Source organism: Ovis canadensis, chromosome 1 (genome assembly GCF_042477335.2).
Source record: "Ovis canadensis isolate MfBH-ARS-UI-01 breed Bighorn chromosome 1, ARS-UI_OviCan_v2, whole genome shotgun sequence".
In the NCBI taxonomy this organism is placed as follows: Eukaryota; Metazoa; Chordata; class Mammalia; order Artiodactyla; family Bovidae; genus Ovis; species Ovis canadensis.
This window is the reverse complement of record NC_091245.1, coordinates 134,559,424-134,574,350: the sequence shown is the minus strand read 5'-3', so window position 1 is coordinate 134,574,350 and position 14,927 is coordinate 134,559,424.

Sequence of the window (14,927 nt, the reverse complement as noted above, 5' to 3'; positions counted from 1 at the left end):
ATGAAGATCACGGCATCCGGTCCCATCACTTCATGGGAAATAGATGGGGAAACAGTGGAAATAGTGTCAGACTTTATTTTGGGGGGCTCCAAAATCACTGCAGATGGTGACTGCAGCCATGAAATTACAAGACGCTTACTCCTTGGAAGAAAAGTTATGACCAACCTAGATAGCATATTCAAAAGCAGAGACATTACTTTGCCGACTAAGGTCCGTCTAGCCAAGGCTATGGTTTTTCCTCTGGTCATGTATGGATGTGAGAGTTGGACTGTGAAGAAGACTGAGTGCTGAAGAATTGATGCTTTTGAAGTGTGGTGTTGGAGAAGACTCTTGAGAGTCCCTTGGACTGCAAGGAGATCCAACCAGTCCATTCTGAAGGAGATCAGCCCTGGGCTTTCTTTGGAAGGAATGATGCTAAAGCTGAAACTCCAGTCCTTTGGCCACCTCATGTGAAGAGTTGACTCATTGGAAAAGACTCTGATGCTGGGAGGGATTGGGGACAGAAGGAGAAGGGGATGGCAGAGGATGAGATGGCTGGATGGCATCACCTACTCGACTGACGTGAGTCTGAGTGAACTCCAGGAGTGGGTGATGGACAGGGAGGCCTGGCATGCTGCGATTCATGGGGTCGCAAAGAGACACGACTGAGCAACTGAACTGAACTGAACACCTCTGTCAGAAACCCTTGATGGTGTCCCCCCTTTTAAGGATAAGTCCAAAATCTTTCGCATGCTAAATAAATATGTCTTCAGATTCCTCACAAGTATATTTTTGTGGAATAATATCATTTTAAGATTGTTGTAGACTTCACTGTTTGTGACCCAATGAACATTCATGCCATTCTCCTTCCTAATAGAACGCATTTGTTGAAGATATATACTTGTTCCCTCTGCCTCCATAATGACCCGGGGGAGGGTGAATTCCATTGGCATAATCAACCTTAGGACAGCTCTGATATCTTTCCAGAGACTGGTGCAGGAGTGGACTACATTCCTACTACTATGACTGGTAGCAGTGAACTCAGAAACTTCAGGGAATTTTCCCATTTTGAAGAGAAAAACATAAGAAGAGATAGGCTTCTCATTTTCCTCATGATGTGAATGTGTATGGAGCTGTGAAAATTAGAATGGCTATAGCTATCTTCTTACCAGCCTGAGAATGAACTCAGAATTTCTAAAGAGTCCAGTGTTTTAAAATGTTGCTGAACTGTTGAAACAACTGCCCTCAAGACAACGCCACTCTAGTCTTCCTTCATGTTGGAATATATGTTTTATTATTGATTAAACCAACTTGAGACTAAATTCTGTTTCTTGTAGGCAAAAATATCCTAAAATGTATGTAATATCAAACAGTGGCATTCAGTGCTTCAGGGAGAAAGTAGATTCCTAAATAAATTATTTTTCATTTTTACAAGAGATACTAGTCTTAAAGCAGAAATACTGTGTTAGTATCAAAGCTAGGCTGTTTTACAGATGAATTTTAGCACACCAATGTCAGGAGTCTGAAAGATTCATAGCCTATAGTTTACACCATGAAAAATACAGAGTGGGAAACAATGGAAAATTACACAAATGCTAGAAATCTCCCGTAGAGAAAAGAAATGCACATTAAAAAGACTAGAGGAAAGAGTAAGAATGTTTGAGGTGAGAAGACAGTGTGCTTACATTTCCAAAAAGTAGTTAGGGTGACTACACAACTAACAAAAGGCCCACTTCCATTGTTGATTATCTATATTTTATGATATTGAAGTTAAAAGTAGACATAAAAATGTCATAGATTAACCTTACAGAGACCTGCACACCTCAGCAGAGTGTATCTGAGCAGTCCAATGGTCAGGAATAAAAGCAAAAAGCCTGAGGATGTTTGGGTGGATCAGATGGAAAAGCCTGCAAAGTGCATGGCCCAGGAGCCCATGACACAAGCATGGATTTCAGTATCTGATTCCAATGCATGATTATTCAGAAGGTTTTGAGCAGAACAATATGAGATTCGACTCAGCAGATGCCACCCAGAGAAACTGGTGGTTAAAGACAACCTGCCCAAACTGGGCAATATTTATACTTCCCTGCTTGACCTCCAATAACATGTGGGATCATCCTTGTTAATCTGGAAGTTAGTATATTCTGAAAGAGAATGATCAGCAAGAGACAAAACATAAATTACCAGCATCACTCTTCTTTAAACCTTAGCGTTTGGAATGAGAAACTGTGCTGCTTTTTAAAATTTTTATTTATTTTAATTAAAAGATAGTTTACAATATTGTGATGGCTTTTGCCATACATCAAAGTGAGTCAGCCATAGGTATACATATCCCTGCCCCCCGCCCCCAGCTTGAACTCCCCTCCTACCTTCCTTCCCAACCTATCCCTCAAGTTGTCACAGAGCACCAGCCCTGGGTGCCCTGCTTCATGCATTGAACTCTCACTGGCCATTCATTCTACATATGGTAATGCACGTTTCAGTGCTATTCTCCCAAATCATCCCGCCCTCTCTTTCTCCCACTCAGTCCAGAACCCTGTTCTTTATGTCTGTGCCTTCTTTGCTGCCCTGTATGTAGGATCATCAGTACCATCCTTCTAGATTCCACATATATGTGTTAATATACAATATTTGTCTTTCTCTTTCCATCTTACTTCACTTTGTATAATAGGCTCTAGGTCCATCCACCTCGTTATAACTGACTCAAGTGTGTTCCTTTCTATAGCTGAGTAGTATTCCACTGGGTTTTCTCACAGGGGAAGATGATTGTACGTCCTTCTACTCCACTGTCTCATCCTTACCTCAGCTTCTTTATCCATCCATCTGCTGATGGACATCTAGGTTGCTTCCATGTCCTAGTTATTGTAAATAGTGCTGCAGTGAACATTGGGGTACTGATCTCTGCTTCCTCAATTGGTGTGATTGATTTCTATTGGAAGATAACCTTCTGTCTGTCTCTGGGTGTGATAATAACTAAGAAGGCTCAGAAGTTCACTGTTAGTCACTAATTATCAATCAACCACTTGTAGGAAATGTCCATCAATGAGCCTGAATTGACTGGAGCTGAAACATTTAACCCGTTTACCTTAATTGACTAGGAGAGTAAACAGTCATTTTTAATACTTAAGTGCAGTTGAGGTAGAAGTCAGGTTTGCCAGGATGACCATGATGATCTCTCATGGAAAAGGTTCAGAATTTCATAATAACATAGAAACATAGATGCAGAATTATTTTTCCAGACTCAAAGTTTATGCATAGGTCATGTGAGAGATGCATACGTGCTAAGTCACTTCAGTCATGTCAACCTCTTTGCAACCCCATGGACTGTAGCCTGCCAGTCCTCTGTCCACGGGAGTCTCCAGGCAAGAATACTGGAGTGGGTTGTCCTGCCCTCCCCCAGGGGATCTTCCCAACCCAGGGATCAAACCCACATGTTTTACATCTCCTGCATTGCAGCCGAGTTCTCTACCACTAGCTCCACCTGAGGTGGCTCGTCCTAAATTAGAAAGCTAAGATTGTGGAGAAGTTATAGATGTGGTTGACTCCTACTTGATGATATTGAGGAAAGGGCTGACAAAGTCTTCATTATGGTGAGTACCACTTTTTGAAAACAAAAACAGGAAAGAGAAAACAATATATCTGAAGCAGATGAGGATAAATAGAAAGTTGTGGAGTAAAAGATCCCAAAATGATTTGGAAAGATATAGCCACTGAGAATGAGGGGAAAAGACAAAATAACACATGTTGTTAATATTCTAGCTTATTGAACTATATAAAGGGGAATGTCATGAACCAAAATGCATTAAAAATGTTCTTTGAGGGATATTGATGAGGATGAGTTTAGTTTTGAGCCTCTAAAATTGAACATTCCCTTCTAAATTAGTCAGATTCCACGATTAAACAAATGTTATATTCACTTATACAGAAGTGGTCTGGAATAGGTGAATTCTGTGTTTTGTTTTGTTTTGTTTTTTAAGGAAGAAGGTGTAATATTTTAAATTCTGCTTCACACCACAGAGAACACAGTAACACACACACACTGACACACACATATGTGCATACATACATATATACATGGTGTGACCACACAGATCTGTTTTTGATCCTCTTGTGTATCTTCATCTCCAACTGAGTACTTAGCGGTGACAACCAACCTCAAGGCTACGCAAAAAAAATAGTATGTTTGTTTTCTTAATCGTGCCCCACCCCCACCCTCCACCCCTTGAGTACTTTACTCTTCTCCATGCATTTTCTAAACACTTACACACCATTTTACGTACTCTATTCATTGAATTTCTCAACATTCTCAACAGGAAAGTAAGTTGTATGTGTATGTGTGCTTCTTTCCAGAAATAAGAAGTTTCAAAGTTGTGGCTCCTTGACTTACAGTATAGCATATATTGTCTATTACTCAGAACATACTTCTATACATTAACTGACTAATTTGTATGTCTCAATATGAACTTATCCCTTGTTATATTTCCTGTGTGTCCTAGTGTCTAGAACACAGTAGTATATGTTGACTTAATTAATGAATTAATTAGCTATTTGTAAAGAAGCTTGCCCCATGATGGCTTTTGTGTACATATCAGAATATGTAAATGAAATGGTAACTTTTTAAATTAATCTACTTAGTATTCTACCACCTAAGTTACCATTGTAAGTAAAGTTCAATTTTACCCAATCATTTGAAACTAACTCAGATTTCAAAACATTATTCATTAATTCAGCATGCATTTGTTTAAATTCAGTAAAGAATTGTCTCTAACTCCTAAGCATCAATACAATCACTACTACTGCCAATGTGATTGTTGAAGGTTTTGTTTCTTTAAACACTCTGTAATCTAATCTAATCTAATCCAAGGGACTCTCAATAGATCCTTTAAAAATCACTGACTTAGTTACATTTTCACTCCAAAGTGCATGCTTCCATTTCATCCCAAGTTCTCCCTATGTCATCCTTTACATATCCTTGTCATGTGTCCTACAATCATAGCCAAGAAACAGTGATATGCAAACAGCAATAGATGTGATCTCAACTGAAACAAATGTGTAAGAGCAGTCATGCATAGTGAACACAGAAGCGCCAGATAAAATTCTCTAGGTAATTGTTCCTGCAGGACTAACAGAGGGATGAGGCAGTAAATACCAGCAAGCAGATTCAAGAACATTTTAGGTTGACCTCTTACTGACCAATTCTTTCACATTCTATAATTGAACTCACCTAAACAACAGTTACTGTATACTGTGATTGGAGTTTCTCTTTGCACTTATAAATAAACATCACTGCTTTATGAGAATTGAAAGTTGTTTTCCTCCTATCATAGAATGGATGTGTATAAATAGCAGCCAAACCAAGCTTCCTGCTGCTGCTACTGCTAAGTCATTTCAGTTGTGTACGACTCTGTGCGACCCCATAGACAGCAGCCCACTAGGCTCCCCTGTCCCTGAGATTCTCCAGGCAAGAATACTGGAGTGGGTTGCCATTTCCTTCTCCAAAACCAAGCTTAAGAAAGTATTTTAAGATTCAAGCGCAGGTGACATTTGCAGATGGCCTGACAGAACTTTGTCATATGTGGTAGTGGAGCTTGTTCACAATGTGGATCACAGTTGAGAACTAGGGCAGTGTCTACAACAAAGAATTCAGGACACATGAAGTTATACCAACCAGAGTCATTAAAGGTCAAGACCAGCAGGAACATAACTGATATGCAGAGAAATACCTAAGAGAAAAAAAGCATCCACGACCTTAGAATTATAGTGTCCAAACACTAGGGAAAAGTGATTATGCCTGTGGTCATGACGAAGCAATAGGTCACATTTCTAGAAAATTTGTATGCGAAAAACTATTTTATTCCATAAACCGGAAGAATTTAGGTAGTTTGCAGTGTTATTTGTAATCAAATTAAAATGACAAATTATATATATATGATTTATATGTCCAATATCCCCAGTTATACTTTGTGAGATATATATATATATACACACACACATATATACATATACATGCTGTATATATATGCTGTGCTGTGCTCAGTGGCTCAGTCATGTCTGACTGTGACCACATGGACTATATGGCCCACCAGGCTCCTCTGTCCATAGGGATTCTCTAGGCAACATATACATATGTATATATGTGCTTATTAGTGTGATGTAAAGATTTCTAGTGGATCAGTCAGTGAAGAATCTGCCTGCCAATGCAGGAGACAGGCTCGCTCCCTGGGTCAGAAAGATCCCCTGGAGAAGGAACAGGCAACAAAATCCAGTTTTCTTGCCTGGCATATCCCCATGGACAGAGGGGCCTGGGGGGTAAGGGGCTACAGTCTATGGGATCTCAAGATTAACGCACATATTAGGGGCTAAACAATCACCACTACGTTAGTGTGATTACATTATCATATTAAATTTTGAGACTCAGTTCAGTCGCTCAGTCGTGTCCGACTCTGCGACCCCATGAATCACAGCACACCAGGCCTCCTGGTCCATCACCAACTCCCAGAGTTCAGTCAAACTCAAGCCCATCAAGTTGGTGATGCCATCCAGCCATCTCATCCTCTGTTGTCCCCTTCTCATCCTGCCCCACTCCCTCCCAGCATCAGGGTCTTTTCCAATGAGTCAACTCTTTGCATGAGGTGGCCAAAGTATTGCAGTTTCAGCTTCAGCATCATTCCTTCCAATGAACACCCAGGACTGATCTCCTTCAGGATGGTCTGGTTGGTTCTCCTTGCAATCCAGGGGACTCTCAAGAGTCTTCTCCAACACCACAGTTCAAAAGCATCAATTCTTCGGCATTCAGCTTTATTCACAGTCCAACTCTCACATCCATACATGATCACTAGAAAAACCATAGCCTTGAGAGATGGACGAGTTGGAAGAGTTTTCAATATGCTATCTAGGTTGGTCATGAGTTTCCTTCCAAGGAGTAAGCGTCTTGTAATTTCATGGCTGCAATCACCATCTGCAGTGATTTTGGAACCCCCCAAAATAAAGTCTGACACTTGTTTCCACTGATTTCCCATGAAGTGATGGGACCAGATGACATAATTTTAGTTTTCTGAACATTGAGCTTTAAGTCAACATTTTCACTCTCCTCTTTCACTTTCATCAAGACAATTTTTAGTTCCTCTTCAATTTCTGCCATAAGGATGGTGTCATCTGCATATCTGAGGTTATTGATATTTATCCAGGCAAACTCGATTCAAGCTTGTGCTTCATCTAGCCTAGAGTTTCTCATGATGTACTCTGCATATATGTTAAGTAAGCAGGGTGACAATATACAGCCTTGATGTGCTTCTTTTCCTATTTGGAACCAGTCTGTTGTTCCATGTCCAGTTCTAACTTTTGCATCCTGACCTGCATACAGGTTTCTTAAGAGGCAGGTCAGGTTGTCTGGTATTCCCATCTCTTTCAGAATTTTCCACAGTTTCTTGTGATCCACACAGTCAAAGGCTTTGGTATAGTCAATAAAGCAGAAATAGGTGTGTTTCAGGAACTCTCTTGCTTTTTCCATGATCCAATGGATGTTGGCAATTTGATCTCTGGTTCCTCTGCCTTTTCTAAAATCAGCTTGAACATCAGGAAGTTCACGGTTCACGTATTGCTGAAGCCTGGCTTAGAAAATTTTGAGCATTACTTTACTAGCATGTGAGATGAGTGCAATTGTGGGGTAGTTTGAGCATTCTTTGGCATTGCCTTTTTTGGGATTGGAATCAAAACTAACCTTTTCCAGTCCTGTGGTCACTGCTGAGTTTTCCAAATTTGCTGGCATATTGAGTGCAACACTTTCACAGCATTGTCTTTTAGGATTTGAAATAGTTCAACTGGAATTCCATCACCTCCACTAGCTTTGTTCGTAGTGATGCTTTCTAAGTCCCACTTCACTTCACATTCCAGGATGTCTGGCTCTAGGTGAATGATCACACCATCATGATATCTGGGTTGTGAAGTTCTTTCTTTTTTTTACAGTTCTTCTGTGTATTCTTGCCACCTTTTCTTAATATCTTCTGCTTCTGTTAGGTCCATACCGCTTCTGTCCTTTATTGAGCCCATCTTTGTATGAAATGTTCCCTTGGTATCTCTAATTTTCTTGAAGAGATCTCTAGTCTTTCCTATTCTGTTGTTTTCCTCTATTTCTTTGCATTGATCCCTGAGGAAGGCTTTCTTATGTCTCCTTGCTATTCTTTGGAACTCTGCATTCCAATGTTTATATCTTTCTTTTTCTCCTTTGCTTTTCACTTGTCTTCTTTTCACAGCTATTTGTAGGGCCTCCTCAGACAGCCATTTTGCTTTTTTGCATTTCTTTTCCATGGCGATGGTCTTGATCCCTGTCTCCTGTACAGTATCATGAATCTCCATACATAGTTCATCATGCACTCTGCCTATCAGATCTAGTCCCTTAAATCTATTTCTGACTTCCACTGTATAATCATAAGGGAATTGATTTAGGTTATACCTGAATGGTTTAGTGGTTTTCTCCACTTTCTTCAATTTAAGTCTGAATTTGATAATAAGGAGTTCATGATCTGAGTCACAGTCAGCTTCTGGTCTTGTTTGTGATGACTGTATAGAGCTGCTCCATCTTTGGCTGCATAGAATATAATCAATCTGATTTCAGTGTTGAACATCTGGTGATGTGCATGTGTAGAGTCTTCTCTTGTGTTGTTGGAAGAGGGTGTTTGCTATGACCAGTGTGTTCTTTTGGCAAAACTTTATTAGCCTTTGCCCTGCTTCATTCTGTACTCCAAGGCCAAGTTTGACTGTTACTCCAGATGTTTCTTGATTTCCTACTTTTGTATTCCAGTACCCTATAATCAAAAGGACATCTTTTTTTTGATGTTAGTTCTAAAAGGTCTTGTAGGTCTTCAAAGAACCATTCAACTTCAACTTCTCCAGCATTACTGGTTGAGGCATAGGCTTGGGTTACTGTGATATAGAATGGTTTGCCTTGGAAATGAACAGAGATCATTCTGTCGATTTTTAGATTGCATCCAAATACTTCATTTCAGACTCTTTTGCTGACCACGATAGCTACTTCATTTCTTCTGAGGGATTCCTGCCCACAGTAGTAGATATAATGGTCATCTGAGTTAAATTCACCCATTCCAGTCCATTTCAGTTCACTGATTCCTAGAATGTCAACGTTCACTCTTGCCATCTCCTGTTTGACCACTTCCAATTTGCCTTGATTCATGGACCTGACATTCCAGGTTTCTATGCAATATCGCTCTTTATAGCATTGGACCTTGCTTCTATCACCAGTCACAGCCACAACTAGGTATTGTTTTTGCTTTGGCTCCATCCCTTCATTCTTTCCGGAGTTATTTCTCCACTCATCTCCAGTAGCATATTGGGCAGCTACCGACCCGTGGAGTTCCTCTTTCAGTATCCTATCATTTTGCCTTTTCATACTGTTCATGGGGTTCTCAAGGCAAGAAAACTTAAGTGGTTTGCCATTCCCTTCTCCAGTGGACCACATTCTGTCAGACCTCTCCGCCATGACCCTCCCATCTGGGGTGGCCCCACACAGCATGGCTTAGTTTCATTGAGTTAGACAAGGCTGCGGTCCATGTGATCAGCATGGCTAGTTTTCTGTGATTATGGTTTCAGTGTGTCTGACCTCTGATGCCCTCTCGCAACACCTATGGTCTTACTTGGGTTTCTCTTATCTTGGACGTGGTGTATCTCTTCATGGCTGCTCCAGCAAAGCACAATAGCTGCTCCTTACCTTGGAGGAGGCATATTTCCTAACAGCCGCCCCTCCTGACCTTGAATGTGGAGTTGTTCCTCTCGGCCACTTGCGCCTACTCAGCTGCCGCTTCTTGGACGTGGGGCTGCTCCTCTCAACTGCCTCGCCTGACCTCGGGTATGGGGTAGGTCCTCTCAGCCTCCACCCCTGACCTCAGACATGGGGTAGCTCCTCTTGGCCACTCCTGTGATGATGCAACTTTTGAGACTACAGTAGCAAAAATAACTTAAGTATAAGTTGTGAGATAGACATTTTATAAATATTTTCTCTAGGCTTTGTAATACTCTTGGAAGATTAGTCTTATATTTCCTATATTATCAATGACAATCTAGATCTGAAACCTAAGTCCAAAAATTTGCTCAAAAACAACCAAAAAAAAAGCAATTGGCAGAACATAATTCAAACTTGGAAAAAGAAACTATATTTCCAAAAGTTGAAGTCATAGTTCTACCTCCATTTTCCCACTATCCGCCATAGATATAATCATGTATGATTTTATCCAAATTATGTTATATTGTTTATCTCTTAAGATCTTATTGCCATCTGGATAATTTACATAACAGAAAAAATAAGACAATTACATGAGGAAATTACAACAGCTCTGAGTTAATTTCCAGATTCATGCTGTGCTTTGAATGGCCATGTGAAATAAGTCTGATGTCACCAATCAGTAAAGGGGAAATGGAACTCAAAGACGTAATTTTCACATGAAATTATGATCTTAAAATAATCACTCCATGCTTTTCCCTCTCTTATGAAAATAAGTTTAAGAAGTAAATCAAATCAAGAATGCTACAATATCTTTTGAGCTATAAGTAAATTCTCTGGTACAGATATCCTATTAAATTTTCATTTAAATTAAGTATATATATGTATATACACATGTAACCATGTATGTATATTACATATGGCATGTATGATTATCTAGTATTTCTATAGCATTTATTATATCATATAATGATTTACTATCTATATTATATAATATTTATATATATAAATAATATGAGTGAAAGTATTAGTCCCTCAGTCCTGTCTGACTCTTTACAACCCCATGGACTGTAGTCTACCAGGCTCCTCTGTCCATGGGATTCTCCAGGCAAGAATACTGGAGTGGATTGCCATTTCCTTCTTCAGGGCATCATCCTGACCCAGGGATTGAACGTAAGTCTCCTGCATTGCTAGCAAATTCCTTACCATCTGAGCCACAAGATGCTTATTAATAATACACATATATAATAATGTATTTATTAATATTATGTATTATCTATAATATGCATTGGTATATATATTAATGATAGCTCTGAATTTCTAAGACTCATAGGTACTACAATTTGGCTTTTTAAAATGTTTGATGCCATTTTAGCATTGTCATTATCATCCATGCAAAGTACATGACATTAAGACAGAATCGGTAACACCAAAATGCAGAACAGAATTAATCTGCTAACTTCACATTTCAAACAGGTGCAGCGATACCAATCACATGCTGAAACTCAACTGGTAAGATATATTAAAATAGCTTTGAATTGCTTTTTTTTGCATATATATGTATCTGTTCTTTTTCAAATTCTTTTCCCATTAAATTATTACAGAATATTGAGAAAACTTCCTTGTACTATATAGTTAGCCCTTGCTGATTATCTATTTCGAACATAACAGTGTGTACATATCAATAAAGTGGAATTTAATGGGAAGACTAAAGACATAGTGATTAGCAAAGACGTTCCAAGATACACTGAAGTGCAATTGAAAACAAAGCAGCATGCCCTCAGCACGCCAGGAAACTACAGGTTAAGTGTCCCTGAGTTGTTGTCAGATTAAGGTGACTTGTTTAGCAAAAGTTCTAAACGTGATTCCACGTTTTTCACTCTCCAGCTATGGAACAAAGAGTGCTGGAATTCCATCAGTCTTTTAGGCTATAGATGCTCAAATAGGTGGGATCAACGTCAATGGAGAGTTAGTTACTATTTTGTTCTCATTGTAGCCACGGGAGAAAAGGAGACCTTGGAGGAGAGTTCAGTATCTTAGACTCTCAGAATAGGGTCAAGCATCCAAGTCAGTAAATGATGTTTTTTTCCACTCTGACTGATAATTCTAACAATCTGTCATACTTTATGAATGTACTGATTTATATCATTCAAACTTGCCTAGTCTAAATTGGTAGTTTTGGTAATGTGACTCTGGAATCTATACTTTTTCAAAAAGTCACAATCCCACAAAAAAGAAATTATAATGACGATCCAATTTTCAGAATCACTGATTTATTCAAGCCCTCTTTTTACCCCTAAAAGTGAAAGTGAAAGTCACTCAGTCATGTCAAACTCTTTGCGATCCCATGGACTATACAGTCCATAGAATTCTCCAGGCCAGAATACTGGAGTGGGTAGCCTTTCCCTTCTCCAGGGGATCTTCCCTACCCAGGGATCAGACTCAGGTCTCCCACATTGCAGATGGATTCTTTACCAGCTGAGCCACAAGGGAAACCCTTTTCCCTAAAACTCACCACTTTAGTCACTTGCTATTTATATATCCCTGAAGAATAGATGTCTGATTTTGCCCTGAAAGAACTAATGGTGAAAAGATTAACAGAAAGGGAAAAATTATATTGCATTATCTAGCAACAAAGGTAATAGTGAAGCTGTGTTCCTTTGGCATCACTGACAGCCCGCTTTTTTTTTTTTTCTTTTCTTTATCATCTGTATAAAGTACTCATTGCCGATGCTTTGTTCTCCCATCTTTAGAATCCCCTTGTATTTGCAACATCCTTTCCTTATATTGAGTAATTTGATACCAGGTTCCAGGAAACTGTACACTCATACACACACACACACACACGTACACACACATACACAATGGTACTGTACTTTCCAATGAACTCCATTTATCAGGACTAAATAGTCCAGAAATCCATGGCTAAATGCAATTGACAGAATAGCCAAGCTACACACTAAGCTCTCACAAAGAAATGGAAAGAACCCAGTGAGGCAGATAGGAAACTGGATTTCAGAACAAAGTACTGGATAAAGCATATTTCTGATCTGGATTATTTTTGCAACATTATCATACTTAATAAAACAAATCTTGGTCTATGGTCCTCCCTAGGGAAACAAGTAGTCCCAGAATATACATGTTAAGCTGCTTAACAGGACTGCTGGAGGAGAGACTACCATCACAAGTATTTTAAGATAATTAGACATTTTCCTCCCTGATGTTGATAAGGCTAAAGTCAATGCTTTATACTCCTATTTAGAATAATAAGTTGCTTCAATATTTTTCTTATTTCTGGTTGGTCCGCATTTTTCTAATATCCTAAATACAATATTATGAATCATTTTTGCTATATCTGATTGATCTAATATGATAATTGTACCTTTTACTATATCCTAAAGTAATAACTCCATTCACCAGTCACTCAGCAGCCCCTTAGAACAAAACGAGCAAGCAAAATAACTAACAAAAAATATAAATTCTCTTCTGTTGTTGAGAAATTCCTATTTGGTTTCAGAAAAAAAGTTGCCTAGTTAATCATTCCATCAAATCAGTCCACAAAAATGTATGCTCAAATAGTAACTATATGTATAAAGTAAATCTGAAACTTAGATACTATATTACCCTAATATTGCAGAAATAATAATAAATTCCAGTTCTCAGGGTTTTTGAAAGGAACAAATAAATTAATTCATATGTAGTCATCAGAAATCTTGGTTTAATATCATAGTTGACATAATTTGTGTTGAAGATAACTATTTCATATTATGAGACAACTGCTTTATGTTTCAATCATCTCTTTAAAATGAATTTATCCACCTATTTATTTATTTATGGTCTTCCCTGGTGGTGCAGAGGTTAAAGCGTCTGCCTGCAATGTGGGAGACCTGGGTTCGATCCCTGGGTCGGGAAGATACCCGGAGAAGGAAATGTCAATCCACTCCAGTATTCTTGCCTGGAGAATCCCATGGACGGAGGAGCTTGGTGGACTACAATCCATGGGTCACAAAGAGTCGGACACGACTGAGCGACTTCACTTTCACTTTATTGATTTGTATCAATTAAAGAAATTTTTGTGATGTGTCCTATATTTGAGACAATGTTCTAGGCACTGGGAATTTTAGAGAGATTAAGGTAAAGATCCCTGCCATCATGGAGACTAAGGAGAAAACCACACATTCATAAGCAACCACACAACATAAGAACATATGAATGTTCTCAAGAATGATAAACATCAGTAATGAAATAAAGCCAGGGTAGGGAAAGAATAAATTTGGGGCTGCATGTTAGGTGCGATGATACAGGAAATTCTATTTGATGATTTTACGTTTTAGCAGAGATTTGAACATATTGAGAGAACAGTGCACATAGCTGGTAACAGACAATTTCAGTGAAAATAGCAAATGTGAAAGCTCAGTGCATTCTTGACATGCATGAAGAAATGAAAGTGGTCAATTAGGATGAAATGAGCAATGGGTAAAGAGGTAAGACATGATATTGGAGAATTATTCAGGAGCCAAACCAGGTAGGGTTTTGCTGAAAATAGTAAGAAACTTAGAGTTGGAAATGAAGAAATGACAGCTTTAGAAGAAATGTTTTTCTTTCTTCTTAAAGTATAAATTTGAGCATATATCTGCTTGGAAACTCTTATATACAGAATATTTACTAACTAAACAGTTAAAACCTCTGAAATCACAAGATGAAAAAGAGAAATAAAATACATTTGGTAAAGTAGTTTACATTTAAAATGGATGAACTAAAGCTGGTTTAAAAAATAATATACACAGCAGTTTAATAACTTCATAGTTCGAATATTGAGTGATTAATGGTTTATAAATGATTTACTCTTATATTAAAATTGCATAATATTTTGTCAACTCACAGTTACTTGTGCATTCTTTACCCATCACTGAGTGATTCAAATTATACATTATGTTGTTGTTTGAAGGAAAGTAAGTTAAAAAGGAGAAGTGTATGTAATATTACAACTATGTTCCCCATTCACAGATAGCACATCTCAGGCAACTCATATCATACAGGGTGCTTTTTCTCACTCAGAGACCTTAGTTCTCAAATATTCAGCTTAAAATTCTGCAGCAGTGTATGCAATGTGAGAACTGCATTGTGTGCAAGTCAAACTGTATCATTTCCTTAACTTCAAAAAGTGCAAGCATTAAGGATAACTTTGTTTTCCACTGGGACAGTTAGAAAAACT